Source organism: Anser brachyrhynchus (assembly GCF_964034855.1).
Source record: "Anser brachyrhynchus genome assembly, chromosome: 5".
In the NCBI taxonomy this organism is placed as follows: Eukaryota; Metazoa; Chordata; class Aves; order Anseriformes; family Anatidae; genus Anser; species Anser brachyrhynchus.
The window spans coordinates 58229269-58245559 of record NC_137699.1 but is presented as its reverse complement, the minus strand read 5'-3'; the positions used below and the strand labels follow the sequence as shown (position 1 = coordinate 58245559).

The following is a 16291-nucleotide window of genomic DNA, read 5'->3' as shown; positions in this document are numbered from 1 at the left end:
GGAAATAAATACTCAAGACATCACAGCATCTGGTTCAGAGAGCCCCTGCTGTGGAGTGCCTTGCACTGCTAATTAGGCCCTACAAGATTGCTTAGCGCTGTAGGGGCTGCCCATGTCCACTGGGAAGGGGCCGAGAGAGCTGGTGAGGAACGTAAGGCTTGTGAGAAGCTGTTTGCTGAGAATGGTAGTTCTGCAAGAAGCTTTGGGTTTAGCACACACTGTTTTCCAGATGGACAACACCACTATGAGCAGTTGCAGATGACATCTTCAAAGCAAATATGGAAATATGGGAGGTGGAGATGAGGAGAAGAAAGGAGAAAGTTCTGTGAGCTGCTAAGACAATGAGAGAAGCCAGTCATTAAAGTCATTTGAAGGCCAAAAGAATGGCAAGAGCGCTCCTCCCTTAAAATGCAATGAACACTTTCTGTTTTGCTGCTTGGGGGAACTCCTGCTCTACTGCATCCTGACATTTCTCTTCTCCTCAGGGGAGTGTAGGCATCCTGCAGAGCCTCTCTGTTCTTACTGCTGCTTTTGGTGGTACCAGAGGTCCTGTCTCTGTGACTGCTAGGATCTGTGGTAAAGCTCCTGTGCCCTCCCATCAATGTGGGATTGAGCATTGGAAATGGTATTCCGCAACAGAAACCTGATTGGCATCTTCCTAACAAAACTCAGCTGGTTAGATTGAACACAAGTTATCTGAAAGCCAAAGGATTTACTTGGGTTAGTTTTCCTGATTTTAGATATTTTTTACATATTTCGTTTTACTTGGAAGAATTTTACTAGCAGCAAGACTGCCTCTGTTGTCTTGAGCTCCTAATCCCAAAGAGGACAGCCAGCCATGGGTGTGTAGAAGAGGACTGCACTGCATAAAACTCTCTTTGAGACTGCAGGGGAGACTATTTTCCCTTTGAGAAGTGCAGACAGTTTTGCCTCTAACATGTTAAAGTGCAGAAACAATAAGCAGATGGCTGTTCTGCAGAGTCCAGGGATTTAGAAGCTGTTGGGGTCTTTGTGGCAGGACACTGCAGTGTGCAGACACCAGCCCTGTCCGTGAGTGAGCGAGGAGAGCCCCGCACAGCTCAGGGATGCCGTCGTGTCTGTGCAGGACCACCGACCTCTTCAGTGCCAATAGGTGTTGATAAATAACTGGCAGCCGGTGTTTTTATGAGCAAATCTGCAGGTAGCTCAGTGCCTTTGAAGTGGGTTGGTACCAGCTGGAGAAGAGTCTGGGCCTCTGTTGCACGGGCTGGCAGATAACACCTTCCAAAAAGGGGGTCTGCCTGCGTTTTATATGCTCTTACCCTTGACTGAATAAAGCCCCTCTCAGGGGTTATACAGCCCTTAGAATCTAGTGGTAGAGAGACAGCCAGTCCCAAGGTGTACCCTTCAGGAGCAGGAGAGGCTGATGCTGCTGGAAAGAGACTTTGTCTCACTGGCACAGCTGGTGCCCGACAAAACCCTGTGCTATCAGAACTAGCATGTGAAAATCTGAAAGGTTTGCCTGTGTTGACCTATTTGGAGATGTTCTGGTAAGGGACATCATTAAGTCTCTCTTCCTTTGTAACTGTGTATATTATGGACAAAAGAGGACTGCCTGCAAAGTCTGTTCTGTCTCATTTGCCATGGCTTTGTCCTCCTGCTGTGTTGTGACAGGCAGACTTGGAAATGGATTCTGGCTGTGTTACGAAGAGTCTGAAGTTTTCCTTGAGAGGCTCGAGTATGGTTCCGTATTGAAGCAATTCAGAGCTTCCAGCTGGAAAAAATATGTCCAAGGCTGTGCTTTGCTACAACCCTTTCTCCCTGCATCTCTATTCTCACAGTCCACAAGTACAGAAATGTAAGCAATTTTTGTCTGTGGTCTAACTGGGGGAGTTGTCTCAAATGGCTAGCTTTGTTCCCTTCAGCAGAAACAAAATGGAACGTATGATTTGGAATTAAAATGTCTGTTGCTGTGCTGTAAAAAATTCCCCTCAACCGTAAATTTGCTCTGAGCTGTCTCTGATCCATTCTGTGCTAAGAATAGTAGCTAATTACAAAACACCTGAATGAATGGACGTCAAGTGGCCATTACCCACCAAACCTGAATACTTCTCTCCGTTTCTTCTTTAGTAGATTTGAAAATAAAGGGGATTATTTGCTGTTAGCCTGTCTGATTTCTACAGCAGCTATTAGCAAAAATGAAGGTTGAAAAGCCCAGCTCTCTGGCGTGGAACTGGCCTCATCCTGCCTCCTGTAGAAAAATACTGAGTCACTAAGATGAGCAGAGAAAGGCAAGGCAGTATTTAACCCATCCCAGGCTTGGTTTTCATGAGAGAGATTTTGTTGGTGGGTCTCTACCGACTTGCATCACTAGAGAAATCCCACGCATTAGGGGCCATTCCTGTTTGCTGAATCTTCTTGCTACTCTGCTCTTGTTCAGGCTCCGGCAGAGCCTGGCCAATACAAAGGCTGTCTGTGGCTCCATCAGTGGTGGACTGTGAGTAACATATCTTCAGCAGAGCCAAAAGGTGACTAGGAACACGAGGTTTCTTTTGGTGGGGCTCTCCACCATCCAGGTGAGTACAGTCATACCCTGAAAACAATCCTAAGAAGAGATAGTGACATCTCCTGCCTTCGTCTTGGCCAGTCCAGAGAGTCACAGTGTTTTCCTAGAGATGAAACCACCTCAAAGTCCTGCTCCAGTTTTCCATGCTTACTGGATATGGTGGAGCAGGTATAGATGAAAAATTCCCTCAATTCCCTCCTCTTGTGCATTCAGCACCATGCTCAGGCACAACAGAAATCTGTGCAAAGAGACAATTCAGGTTAGGAAAGGGAGATGCCATTTCTCTCTACCTCTGCTTCTTGTCACATTTTGTTAAACGCGGTCATGTAGCATGTAATGAAGACATCTGTTCGTTTTGTAGGAAACTGTGAAAAAGTGTGTGCGTTTGCCTTGTGCCATCTGTTGCCATTCTGATAAACAGTTGAAAGCTCTGGCAAACATAAACAAAAACAGTGTGCTTTGGTGCTAACTGCACCATTTTCCTTCTTGGTGCTCTGTATTTGTTTGAGCCTTTCCTCATGATTCATGAAATCTTTGGGGCTCTGCTCTGCTGTAAGGAGATCTGATGCTTGGCAAACACTGCAGTTCTTTCTTCTGCTTCTGTCTGTGTCCCTCCCCTGAACTCTCCCCATCAGAGACAACGGTGGGACTGTGAGGAGAGGCTGGAGCTCCTGAGCTGCTGGAATGGTATGAAATCCTGTCTGTGCCACCTGGACGGCTCAGCTTTCCCCCTCCAAATTTTTGTGCCTCTGAATGGAAACTTGGCTGAATTGAGAAAATGATTTGGGAATATACCACTGATCAGGAGGGATTTAGATGTATTATACAGGATTATTATTTTTCCAGAAGTCTGTCTTGGGAGTGGAGGCTCTGTTACAGAATGTGTTGAAAATAAGTAGCTTATAATGGATTTCTGGAGACTCTGTGAAGATGAAGAACTATTATTTTAAGGAAAGACAAAAAAAAAGGCAATTTTGTGAGGCTCATGCTTTCAAAAAAACACATATAAGACAAAAGACAACGCTGAAGAGAGGAGAGTATGGTGGTCAGTTAGAAGCAGACAGTGGAGAAAAAGCAAGTACAAACTTTTGAGTGTGGTTTTAAAGGCAAGAGCATACATCAAATCCAGCAGATCTCAAATACTGCCATATGAACCTTTTTTTTTTTTTTAAGACCATAGGTATACTTGTGCAGAAGCCTTTAGCATGTGTTACTCTGCATGCATCAGACTGAATCTACAGAAATAGTTTCTGTGAAGAGGCAAAAAGACCTCTGTTAACTCCTTATGCTACATTCCTACTAAATATAGTGGTTTTGAGTGACGGTGCATTTTTGCTGGCATATATAGATTGTCAGTTAACAGCTAAATTACTTTTTGTAGCTTTCCGCCTGACTTGCATATAAAGTGGGCTATGCTGCAGGTTGAAAACAAAATGTACTGTTCTAACTATTAAAATTCATGTCTTATAAAATACTTATTGCAAAGGAGTTTCACGCAGAATGTCTATGCCTATAGAAGACAGGCAGTCTTCCTGGGGCTGTTCTGACAAGGAAAACAGTATCAATACATGGTGGTAAAAATATCAAGAAGCTAGGAGAAGATCATAGGAGAAATAACAGATCATCTTTTGAGACAGGCCGTGGAAATGTGTAATTAAAAACTTCTCTAATGCATACTGACAAGGAGCAGGGACGAGACTTATATTAAAACTGTAGCTGTTCATAACCCAAACATAGTTATTTTTAGGCTGGTTTCCTTAGGAAACCAGGCTTGTGAGCAAATGGGGTATATTTGTGTGTGTGTATATACCTGTCTGCCTGTTCACCATCCTCACAACTTCTAAATCTACTGGTCTGTTCCAGCCAGGTTTGACAGAGAGGTGGTAGTTTGCAAGGGTGGATGGGGAGGGACAGGCAGTTTGAGTCCATCTCTTGTCAGATGTGAAGGAATCCACATGGGCACAGACTACAATAACGCTCTAGCTACAGGAAGACCTTGGAAGGGAAGGTCTAGTACCTTGTTAGACGCTGGAGATTATGGCTGCAACACATCAAAAAAAAAAAAAAAAGTTTCAACAGTTCCGCTGCTTATGGAACAACTTTTGAGGATGTGGGTCTTCTGGCAAAAGCTCGTTTTTGGCAACTTCAGCAGACTCTGCTCCTCCAGGGATTGGGTGGGGAAGAGAACATGGAACCCAGGGGGAACTGTGGGAGCTCCTGGGAGTAGAGCAGTCAGGGGACAGATTACAATTTCTGTGAAGATGCTGTAAATTTGAGGGTGGAGGGGTGGCAAACTGGATAAGCAAGAGTAATGCCCTTCTTCCATACTTATATCAGACTATTTTAATTTTTATTTTAACTTCACAGTGCTTTCTAAGTAAAAGAAAAAAATGCGAAACTTTCATTCTGACATGTTTTGACAGTCAAAATGCCATTGAAATAGCTTTCCCCAGAAAAAAAAATTGGTAGAATTTTGTCACAAAGCTTGATTTTTGTGGATTTTTCGATCCAAAGGAAAAAAAAAAGAAAGAAAAAGAAAATTGTCAGAAAGAGTTTATTGCTTGGAGAGTAACCAATTTCAGTATCAAATGATAAATCAATTTATACAATTACAGCTCTAATGGGGATTAGGTCACAGTAAAGCTTATGGGTACTCAGAACTTAATTAGCTCACTGGAATCCGTGTGACTCTATATTGACCTGGTGAGCCTTGAATCAAGCTCTGAAGGCTTGATGAGCGGAAGGACTCTGCGTGGTTGTTCCTAAATTTCAGTGACGCTTCCCCGGCTGGGGCTTGCTGTCATGAACTCTCTCCTGGAGTTGGGGAAAGGTTCTGTTCTCACAAAGCAGCCATCAGAAGATATGCCATTCCCTTCTGCCCCCCACCCAGCTCCCTGTTTAGATAACTGTCTTAGGGCCTGGGACTGAGATATGATTCAAATCATCCCTCTGCCTGAGGGACAGGGAGACAGAATTAGCTAGGTTGGGGGTTCTTCTAAGACGGGATACTTGGCACTTTCTCTTAGAGCTCTTCTCTTTTGCATGGGAATAATTACATTGTCATAGCGAGCCATTCTGAAGATTTTGGTTAGGACACTCATAGGCCTATAACCACTTTTATAGACAAGACTGCTTGATAAACTGAGTAGCAGTTTCTTTATGTGAGGCTTTGGCTGAATTCCAGCGTTGCCCTCTCTTCTTCTGTCATGGCCCTGAGGACAAGCGAGAGTATGTGAGGTTTGCCTGCTTCCAGCTGGGCCAACGAAACTGTTCTTTCTTGTGGTCTGACCTGTTCCGTGGACAGATGGCCCTGCTGCATGTCTGCACATTTAGATGAAGACAATATGAGTTGCAAGCTGTGTTGCTGTATTTCTGTATCTGATATGGAACAGCTTTGAACAGCTTCAGTAAGAGACTTGAGAAGAAGCTCAGCCTCTGGGAAAGGAGGGTTAATTTGAACCCTGACTTCCCATATTCCAGCCAAACACGCTTATCACTAGGCCAGAAGTTAAAACTGGACAGCCTTACATGTTTTGCTCAGGAGCTGGTGCAGGTCTGTCCTTTGCTTCACTTCTCATATGTCTTCTTAATTGAATGATTCCTTTGTAGAATTAAAAAAAAAAAAAAAAAAAAGGCTGGTGGAGCCTCAAGGTTTTTGAGTGTTTTAGTCCTTAATGAGGTATGTTTATTGATTGTAGAAAAGATATTTCTTGTACATTCTGTGCAGAAATATATTATGTTCTACACATGGGAAAACAAATAGGCCATTTCCTTGTCTCCTGATTCTGGCTAAGGATGCCACACCTCAGGTTAGGAAAACAAAACTGGACAGAAGGATTGTCTGGTTTATAGGCCTTGTTTCCTCTCCAGTGGCTGGATAGAGTTCTGCTGGGTGTTACCCACTAATATAGCACTTCCCTTAAGAGAGAAGTGGATACTGCAGCCAGGCTACCCCCTGAGGGACCTCTTCTGAGTTCCAGCTGAAGTTTAGTTTGTGGCACTCCCCTGCCTTCCAGAATCATTCCTGAGTTGTCCACTGCCATTATCTTCCCTGCTTTTGTTCTGTGAAATCTTTAGTGGAGAATGAGAGCAGGAGCAGTGGCTTGTATCTCCAGCTACTTACTTTAAAAAACAAGGAAGAAGCTGCTGAGCAAAACCTTAAATAAACTTCATGAATATGTAAAATTTTGAGTATACAATTAAGAAGCATTTCTTGCGTAGAAAATTAATGTTGGCAGTATTAATGGCAGCAAAATCCAAATGCAGGCTGTGCTGAAATGGAAAAGGGGACATTGGACATAGTCCTTACTACATCTGAAAGTGAAAATCTTTTGCTGTGGTGTGGTAGAAGGCAGGAGAGAAAGTGGGCTACCTTAACTCAGCTGGTATAACGACCAGTTTCACACACTTGTAATGATGAGAATTTGAAGCTCTAACAGTGAGAAGGTCTTTTGTACAGTCCCTTTAGATCCTGCTGTGAAGCTCCAGCCATGGTCCTCTCCAGCAGTGTCTTCATATTAATGAGAATTTGTTCTTAGATTTAATTTTCACTTGCATCCCTGTGAGTGAGTCTGTCTCCCAGAAGTACAGGATGGTTGATGTTGGAAGAAACCAAGATTGTCTAGTTCAGCTCCCTTGCTCAAAGCAGGGTCTGCTTAGGACTGTGTTGGGTTTTGACTGCCTCTAAGGATTGAGACTCCACAGCCTCTCTCGGCAACCTGTTCCAGTGCTTGACGACCCTCACAGTAAAAAAAAAAAAAATAAAAAAAAATTTATATGGAATTTTCTGTATTTCAGTCTGTTCCCACTGGCTCTTTTCCTTTCACTGAGCACCACTGAGAAAAGGGGAAGAATCACCTTCTTTGACCTGCTGGGAATGTTCCTCCTAATTCTATGCATTATGTTGTTGGCCTTGTTTCATGGGCATATTGTTAACTCACGATCAATTTATTTTCCACCAGAACCCCATGCCCCTCCAGATGGTAGGTCCTCAGCTTGTACTGGCAAATGAACTTTTCCCTCCCCACATATAGGACTTTGCATTTCCATTCGTTGACCTTCATGAGATCCCTGTTTGTTCCTTTCTCCAGCCTATCAATGTGCCTCCTAATGACAAAACCATCTGATGTATCAAACACTCTTCCCAGTTTGGTATCACTGCAAACTTGTACTCTGTGTCAGTGCCCAGGGCATTACTGAAGATTACATATTAGCACCAGTACCGAGCCCTGGGGCACACCACTAGTGGCCTTCATCTGGACTTTGTGCCAGTGATCACAACCCTTTGAGAACAACAGCTCAGGCAGTCTTCTGTCCACCTCACAGTCCATTTGTCCAGTCTGTACTTCATCGCTTTGTCTATGAAGATGTTACGAGAGACAGTGTCAAAAGCCTTACTGAGGTTAAAATAAGCAACATCCACTGCCCACGCCTCACCTACAAAGCCAGCTATCTCATTGTAAAGGACTATCAGGTTGGACAGGAATGCTTTGCCCTTTTTAAATCCATGCTGCTTACTTGCAGTCACCTTCTTGTCCTTTGTGTATTTAGAAATGGTTTCTAGGATGACTTGATCCATCAGCTTCCTAGGGATCAGGGTGAGTCTGATGTGCCTGTAGTTCTCTAGATCCTCTTCCTTGTCATTTTTGAAGATAAGAGCAGCACTTACTTCTGTCCAGTCCAGAGGAACCTTCCCCATCTCCTTGCAGTGACATTGGCCACCTCCCCCTAGCATTCATGGATGAATCCCATCATATCCCATGGACTTTTTTTGTCCGGTTTGTTTAAACATCCCCTAAACTGGCCCTTCTCTACAGAAGATAAATCTTTCTTGCATCAGACTTTTCTGCTGGGCTCATGGACCTGGGGTTCATCAAGACCAGTCTTACTCAAGACCAAAGCAAAGGGAGCATCAAGTTTCCCAGGCTCAGCTCCCACGTTCCCGTTTGGATGAGCTGCTGACAGGAAGTAGAACAGAGGTTAGTTCTGCATCTGAAGGTGTTTAACTGAAGGAAAATAGGTCATGATCTTTTGATCATTTTCTTGGTAAATGAGAACTCTTTTATGTTGTATTGCTGACACTTGTGAATGTGACAGAAGACCAAAATGTCTGTTAGCCTAGTTATGTCTTACATGTAGCAAAGCAGCTATTAACACAAAAGAGAAACAGGACCCCCTGTGGTCTGTCTTTTACATTTTGTTATTCATTCCAGTAAACAATATAGGAAAGTTTTATCAGGTAACTTTGCTTCTGAAGCAAAAAATCACAGCAAGCAGATTGATCACGAGTTAGCTACCAGGGAGAGAGAAGGAGGAAAAACAACACCCTTCAGCTATAAGGTTTCCTAAAGTTAACATGTCGCATTGGAGGTGTAAATGATATGAGGTCTGGGGGCTGATGAATTTCAAAATACTTTCCTGCAATATCTTGGGCTGGCAATTAATCAATTTTCAGTGCCTTTCAGAGTTTTCCTCTGAACAATGTTCTTCCTCTGAAGCTCATTAGCCATCAAAACCTGTCATGTCTACACATGTTTTTCTTGCACCTCATTAAGAGATTATTGATTGTTGGCTTCTACCCCTTTCCGAGTTTACTTCAGAAAATTAATTTCAACCACGAGTGCAATTTAACTGAATGCTTTTGCCAATGCTTGATAATGACTTGCTTTGTTAAAACCATTTAAGTTTTCATCATATTTATTTAATTCTGTCCCCCTGCAAAATGTGAATCTTTGTCAGTTGAAGAAAGGAAAAAAAAAAAAGAAAAAGAGAGAAACCCCACCTTAATAAAACTGTATAATATTACCTTAAGGCAGATTGAATCCTGAAGCTGTTTCAGAAATGCAACAAAACCTCATAATTGCCATTGATCAATTTGTAACAAGTGTATTTCATGGTCACCAGATTTCTCTTGCTATATGAGGTTTGTCAATATAGCTACCCATTGAGGGAAGAACATAGGCCAAGCAATTAACTTTTTTTTTTTTCAGGATTGCTTTGGTAATTAGGGCCAATTTTTCACTGGTAAGGTTATTAATTATTCAGGTCTCATGGGTTTCTTTTAATATGAAACATTGGCAAGTTTTTTCTGCAGTCATGAATAAACTTATCCTGAGTCATCAGCCATTGAAGTCAGTCAGTGTGTTTGCTCAGGAAGGAGGAAAAAAAGTTTTTGCTTTCAGCAGTTCCTCAACATTATGTCCATTCTGGTTAGCTTGTATAGCAAATGGTAGGCTTGTCTTCAAAAGCTGCTGTGGTAGACAATGCAGAATTCCCATTCTACAGGGAAACAATTGAAGTAGAGAGAGATGAAGGACCATGCCCAAGCTTTCTAACTACTTTTTGAGGCTGATAATTACCTAATTAGAGTCTCAGAAGTGCCCTAATAATGTAAGGCACCAAGGTACTGTTGTTTCTACACTGAAATCAAGTAGAAGTGGAGTATCAAACCTGTTTGTGTACTTTTGACATTGCAGTGAGATGATTACAGCACCTCAATGCCTTGGAAGATGTAGAAATAAGAATGATCTTCCCATGAGGCCTTTTCCAGTCTGACAAAGCTGTGTGAAGAGGCTCTCCTCACTTACCCAGTCTCATTACTGGCCTATTGTTCCTGCCTTCTGCTTTTGTCACATAGGTTTTATAGACCCCCCTCAGTTGTGTTGAAGGTACTGTCTTTTTTGAAAACAGTAGAAAATAGATGGATGACCTAGTATGAGTCAAAAATCATAGAATCATAGAATGGTCATGTCCAGTCATGTTTGAATAACTCCAGGAATGGAGAGTCCACAACCTCACTGAGCAACCAGTTCTAGTATTTGAATACCCTTGCAATTAATTTTTTCCTTACGTTTATGTATAGTTTCCTGTACATAATGTTTTGCCCATTACTTGTTGTCCTTTCACTGGGCAACACTAAGATTTATCTGGCTCCATTATCTTTATTTCTCTCTGTAAGATATTTCTACACACTGATAAGATCCTCCTCAACCTTCTCTTGTCTGGACTAAACAATCCTGGCTTTCTTAACTTCACCTCCTACACAGGTGAGGGATAGTGACATTTGAATCTGGTTTCACTGTCAAGAGTAAGCTAGTAAAAAGTCAACCTAAGGATTTCTGATAAGTGAAGCTTAGCCTTCTGGCTTCCTACAGCTCTCTGATCAAGACTCATTGGTGTTTCTTTAACTTTTCATCTTTTCTGGTAGAAAGAAAGGGGGTCTGACTACACGGGCCCTTCTGATATTCAAAGCCTCATGACGTTGGTTGAGGTATGCTCCATGCTTACGTGGTTTCCTCCTCCCAGGCTATCAGAGTTAATGATATCCCTCCATTCTCTTGGCAGGAAAGGCTGGGTTGACCCATCTGTCTTGCTTAACTAATTAGGGATTGATTGGGTGAAATTCAGACTTTCAATTTATTTTAAACAAGACAGGTTAACCTGCAATCTGTGGTCTCCCATAGTATACTGAAAAACAGCATTTTAAATTCCAAGTAAACAATACAAATCCACTCAACCACTGATAATAAGAAAACAAAATCTACAGATGCATTTGCTGTGGTAATTGTTCCGCATATCACTGGAGGAGAGAGATTTAAATGGTTTTCAATTAGGAATATATTATCTATATGGCTGTGAAGCCATTTAAAATTGAAAGAAACTTTAAAAAAAAAACATATAGGCAAACATTTTGTTCCATGGAATGAACAGGCCAGTTAGAGCCACATGATTTTATATTCTGACTGCTTGCGTGATGATCTTCTCTCAGTAATTCCTGCACACAGTCTCCTGCCTTGTGTCTGGATACTCAGGGATTCACAACCTGTTGCCTAATCCTGGATACATCTGCCAGAGGATAAGTAATCATCTGTCCTGGTCCTAGGATGGTCTTTGACTCGGTAGAGTACTCTTCTAGCAGGAGCAGTAGCCACCAGCTGTTCCTTCCTATTAGTTCTGTTCTGGTTATGCTGGCTTCTGTTCAGCTCATACCAGTGCGTTTAATCGAATTACAACCTGTCACTTCTCTGTTCCTGGGCTGCTCAACTCAGCATGAGACAGCCACGCTCAGTCCCAGTCTTACTGCAGTCAATGGCAAAGCTACCATCAACCTCAGGGAGAAAAAAGTTTCTCCCAGTATTACTGGGAGTACTACTCCCTCACTACTTTCAGTGAGGTACTATACAATTATGGAGATACCTATCTATAACCCGTTGTTTTTCTGATGTTAGAAGCTGGGAACTGCCAGATAGGCAGTACGCTCTATCATGTAGAAAATCGGTCTGGTCTCTCTCTGGCCTTTGGCAGTTTCTCATGCTCCAGTGAGAAGCTCAGAGGCCCTGATGGGTGATAATGACTGCACTTGTAATGCTACTGCATTACATGAGACAAATGGATAAGGACAGTGGGTGAAATTCCCCTTCCTTGTACAAGTGCCAGCCTTGCAAAGGCATTCAGGGTGCATACGTCTTACTGCGGTTAGTGGGAATCTGGTACCTTAAATGCCTTTGTGGATCAAGGCCCCCACCAGGGATCATATTCTGGAGGAAATTCTAAAGGAATAACTCAGGGCCTGTGGGCAGGTTGGATGTGAAGGACCTACTGTTAAGACTGTGAAAAACCATAGACCAAGGTGTTCTGCTTTGAGAAGTAACTTTGTGGAGAAGTCCATGGAATTAATGTTCCCAACTCCCAGGCTGTTAGAGGCACCACACTCTATGCTCTTCATAAAGGTAGTGAGTCTGAGCTTAACAGCAGTTGGATTTATTTTATTCTGGTGTTCCCACTGGCGGGCTCTTTCAAACCCTAATTGCTGTGGTGGTTAGAAACCCTCTTTTAATTTCCAACCTAAATGTATTCATGGCCAATTTATATTCATTTGTTCTTGTGCCAGCGTTGGCCATTAACTTAAGTAGTTCTTTTGTCTTCTGGTGTTTATCCTCAGGATAGATTTGTAGAGAAGAGTCTTCCCCCTTTCACCAGCTATTTTGCTAGTCTAAACAAGCCCAGTCTCGTTTGTCTTCTCTTGTAAAACTGGTTCTTCATCCTGACTGATCTTCATTTCTTAACCAGTTCTGAAGTCAGCTGTGCTAACACAGACACAAAACAAGAACCCTTTCCCATCTCTAGTGGCTATATCTTCTTGATTTAACTAAGTGCGTTTGCTATATGGAGTCTCTGGGCCAGCATAACCACTCTCCTCATGTGTAGTGTGTATCATGTATCCCTATTCTTCCTACTTCTATATGCAGAAGTTAGCTGAATAATTTAGTCCTTTTGTTACAAAGATTGGTGAAGGACACCAGCTATATGTCCTGCTGTAGCAAAACCTTCTGTATTTCATTTGTGTTGGACTATGGCTAATGCAGAGACTTTGCTTTAGGCTTGTTTCTCTCATGTGGTGCTCTTGATCTCTCCCTCCTGTCTCCTCTCCTATTTTTTTTGGCAGGGGGAAGCCCTTAAGAGGGTAGTTGATGGGATGGTGTGTAAGAGCAAGCCCTGCTTTCTTCCTGCCTTTTCTTCCTGCCTGCCAGCACAGTTGTATTCAGCTGGAGGATCATACTGAATATTTCCAGCTGCTCTGACATCTCTTAGCTTTTCAGAAGTCTGAATTTCCCCTTCACTGGCACAGATTTAAATGCCTTTCATTAGGCCTTGGTCTTCATCACACAAAATATCAATGTTACATTCAGCTTTCATGATGAAGAGTGATCCTACTGGGAGAACGTCAGTGAACTTCTGAGCTAAAACTGGTAAGTTTTGAGGGTTTTGTTCACTGGTGTTGGCAAGACTCTGGAACAGTTCCCTGCAGGTCTAATTATTTTTACTAGAAAAACTCCCATTGCAATGAATAGGAAGTTTGGACTATGCCACGATTTCAATGGACTTTGCGTTGTAAGACTATCATGTTGGAATAATTCATAATGTACCATGAGATGGGACTACACTGCGAGAGGAACGTGCTTGCTGGAGTGTCTTGTATGAGCAGGGCTGTGCTCTAGCAATAGTTCAATATCACATTTTGACTGTGGATATTGTTTTAATTTGCAGCGTCTTGGCACTGCAAGCAGTCACATTTGTTAGTGTTTGAAAAGAACAAGGGAAATTAAATATGCAAGAGCATTTAGAGTAGGATTCAGCATTTGACATAAAACCACAAAATTAAGGCAATCCAGACACACGCCTACTTCTCAGCCTTTTGTTTGCATCAACATGCCCCTCAGCTTCAGCTTTGTGATATCTAACACTGAAGGGACAATTCTACAAGTTTGGGATATGTAAAAGTTGTTTAAAGGTGATTTAAGGATAGACAGTGTATAGTAGCAGGGTTATGCTTCAATCTTTCTTTTTCCTTGTTTCAAAATCCTCAAAATCAGAGCCATGGGTAGGATTAGTTTTAGTCACCAAGCCTGACTTGCAGCAAGTTCACGTCTGTGGGGGTCACAGTTAACACTGTAGAGACTGGGAGAGACCTTACTCCTGGCTCTGACAGTGCTTTTCTGGGTTAGCTGTGAGCAAAATATTGCTATTCCTTATGCCTCTCTCTCCCTCCCCCTCTTTCTGTGTTCTGGTGCTTTAAGACCTGCTAGGTATATGCAGGAGTTGGATGTCCCCAAAATATTGTCTGCAGTTTGGTAACCCATGCAACAGTTGGTGTGTTTGTGTCACAACTACTACTGTTTTTGTATGTATTTCTGGGTCTGATCTTTGGAAAGGTCTTTTTTTTTTCTTTTTTTTTTTTTTTCCTTATCCTACCAAAATGTAGCATGCAAAGGGAGAATACAAAGATATAAAGCTTGTGGTCCAAGCACTGCATATCCTAGCTCTGTTGGTGGGTGAAAGCTTTGCAAACACTATAATAGAACATGAAACCTCAAAAGTTTTTTCAGAGAAGTACTTTAGAGGAGTAAAGAGATGCTGTCTACTTTTGTTTCCATGGGCACGATCCAGTCACTGTTACGAAGCAGGGCTTATTGGCTCAATAATTAATTCGTTGACTTACAAATAAAGGGTATAACACACCAGGGTGCATGTTTTAAATGAGAAAATGCTACATTATAGCTTCCAGATCATTAATGTGTTAAATGTATGGAGTTAAGATAGTTTCAGTTTGGTGTGTCAGTAAATAACTTCAATGAGTGGAAGATGTGGGGAGAAAAGGAGAAGAAAAAAAATCTTCCCACTGCCTGATCCTCTGCAGATGAGTTGCACTTGCAAAAGCCGGGGGAGAATAGTCTGCTCACAGAAAGAGCATCTAACAGGGCTGCTGACAGCCAGGATCGTGAGAAAATAGCATCAGGTAGTTTAAATCAATGTAGAAGGAGGGGTAATTGATTTTAGGGCTAGCAAGGGGTTACTCATCCAATAATTAGCTACCTTATCAAAGTTATCTGGTAAAACCATGGATTATGCTGGACTCAGAGTCCTGGCTCTTTGAGGGGAGTTCAGATCTGGATTTTCCTCTTCCCCAGTGCTTGTTGCTACTGTGATGCTGGTGCAGTTCATGCCCTTTGTCCTTCTTCAGAGGCAAAGGGATTCTCCTCTGCTACAGCATCAGCACAGAGGCTCTGGGAAGAGGCACCATGTCAGTGTGTGATGGGGACAGAGCCAGAGCTGGTCGGGACATCTTTGTGCTAAATTTATTTTATGCTCGGTTTCCTATGTTAAAGCGATGTGGGGAGGACTACAAGATGAATGTAGGAAAATTATCAAACAGTTTTACATTTTTCTATTCCCTCCATCTTCATCTGTTCCCAAAGTCCTCAGTCCTTCCAGAATGCATGTTGTTAAAGGTGCTGGCACTCCCTTCTCTGGGCAAAAATACCCAGGGGTGCAGTTGTTGTTGATGTATTTGGTGAAATAAAGCAGGTGGAAATCCTGTTGTCATAGTTGGAGGATTTCTGGAGCATTATCCTTATTCCTGTGCCTACCTTGAGCCTTTTCTTTAATGTCTTGGTCACATTGCTCAGAGTGTAAATAGTTTTTGGGATGTGCTTTCTTCTGAATTTCTGGCCACAGCCATTTCTAACTTATTACTGTGTCTAAGCATGAGATTGTGTTTAGAAGTAATGCTTTGTGTCTTAAGGTAATGAGCCTATTCCACTGATGCTCTGAATGAGATTATTCTGTACTGTACCAGGATTACAATTTGTTTGTGCTACAGTATTGTGCAGATGCCTCAGAAAAGACCAAGACCTTTCCACACTTTGATAAAATTACATAATGAGAAAGTTCCTGTCCTGTTTAGGGCAGGCCGAATATTTTTTTTGAGCAGTATCTTTTAAGCAAAAAGTATTTTTGCCAAACTGAATACGTATGTCTCCTCTACTGAGGAGACAGAAAGATGCTCTGCATTTGCAAGAAATAAAACATATTTAATCTTGTTTTACAGCTGGTGACCTCGAATATGATAGGACTAAATGAACCATTCAGTATCTTTCAGTGAGCTTGTAGCAGAGCTAAAATCTCAATTTTGCTGCTCTAAGCCCTAATTCTGGAGATTTAAACACAGAATCCTCTTGTTCCTCCTTTATGCCTTCAAACTTGGCTGGGAGCTATTGTTTTTGTGAACCCTCTGATAAAGTAATGGGCAAGAGAGGGGATGAACAGTCACAAGAATAGTAATTGTATCCCTGGCTTTCCCATTAATGATGAAGATCACTCCAAATTTGTGCCTTGATTTCTTTAACTGTAAGGTAAAGATAATGTTTTATTAACCTCAGGTTTTGCGTCATTCCAAAAGTGCTATGT

At 42.2% G+C, this 16291-nt stretch overlaps 1 long non-coding RNA gene across 5 annotated transcripts in view; it reads left to right on the top strand.

The window, feature by feature from the left end:
- LOC308195664 overlaps nt 1-16291 on the top strand; it is a 179229-nt gene that overhangs the window by 79711 nt on the left and 83227 nt on the right. Inside the window, exon 1 of one of the 5 annotated variants that reach the window (XR_013951708.1) lies at nt 11640-13293. The exons of the other annotated variants lie outside the window; for them this stretch is intronic. This is a non-coding gene — a long non-coding RNA (uncharacterized lncRNA). Of the gene's footprint in view, nt 1-11639; nt 13294-16291 lie in introns of those variants that run through there. 5 annotated transcript variants of the gene reach the window in all.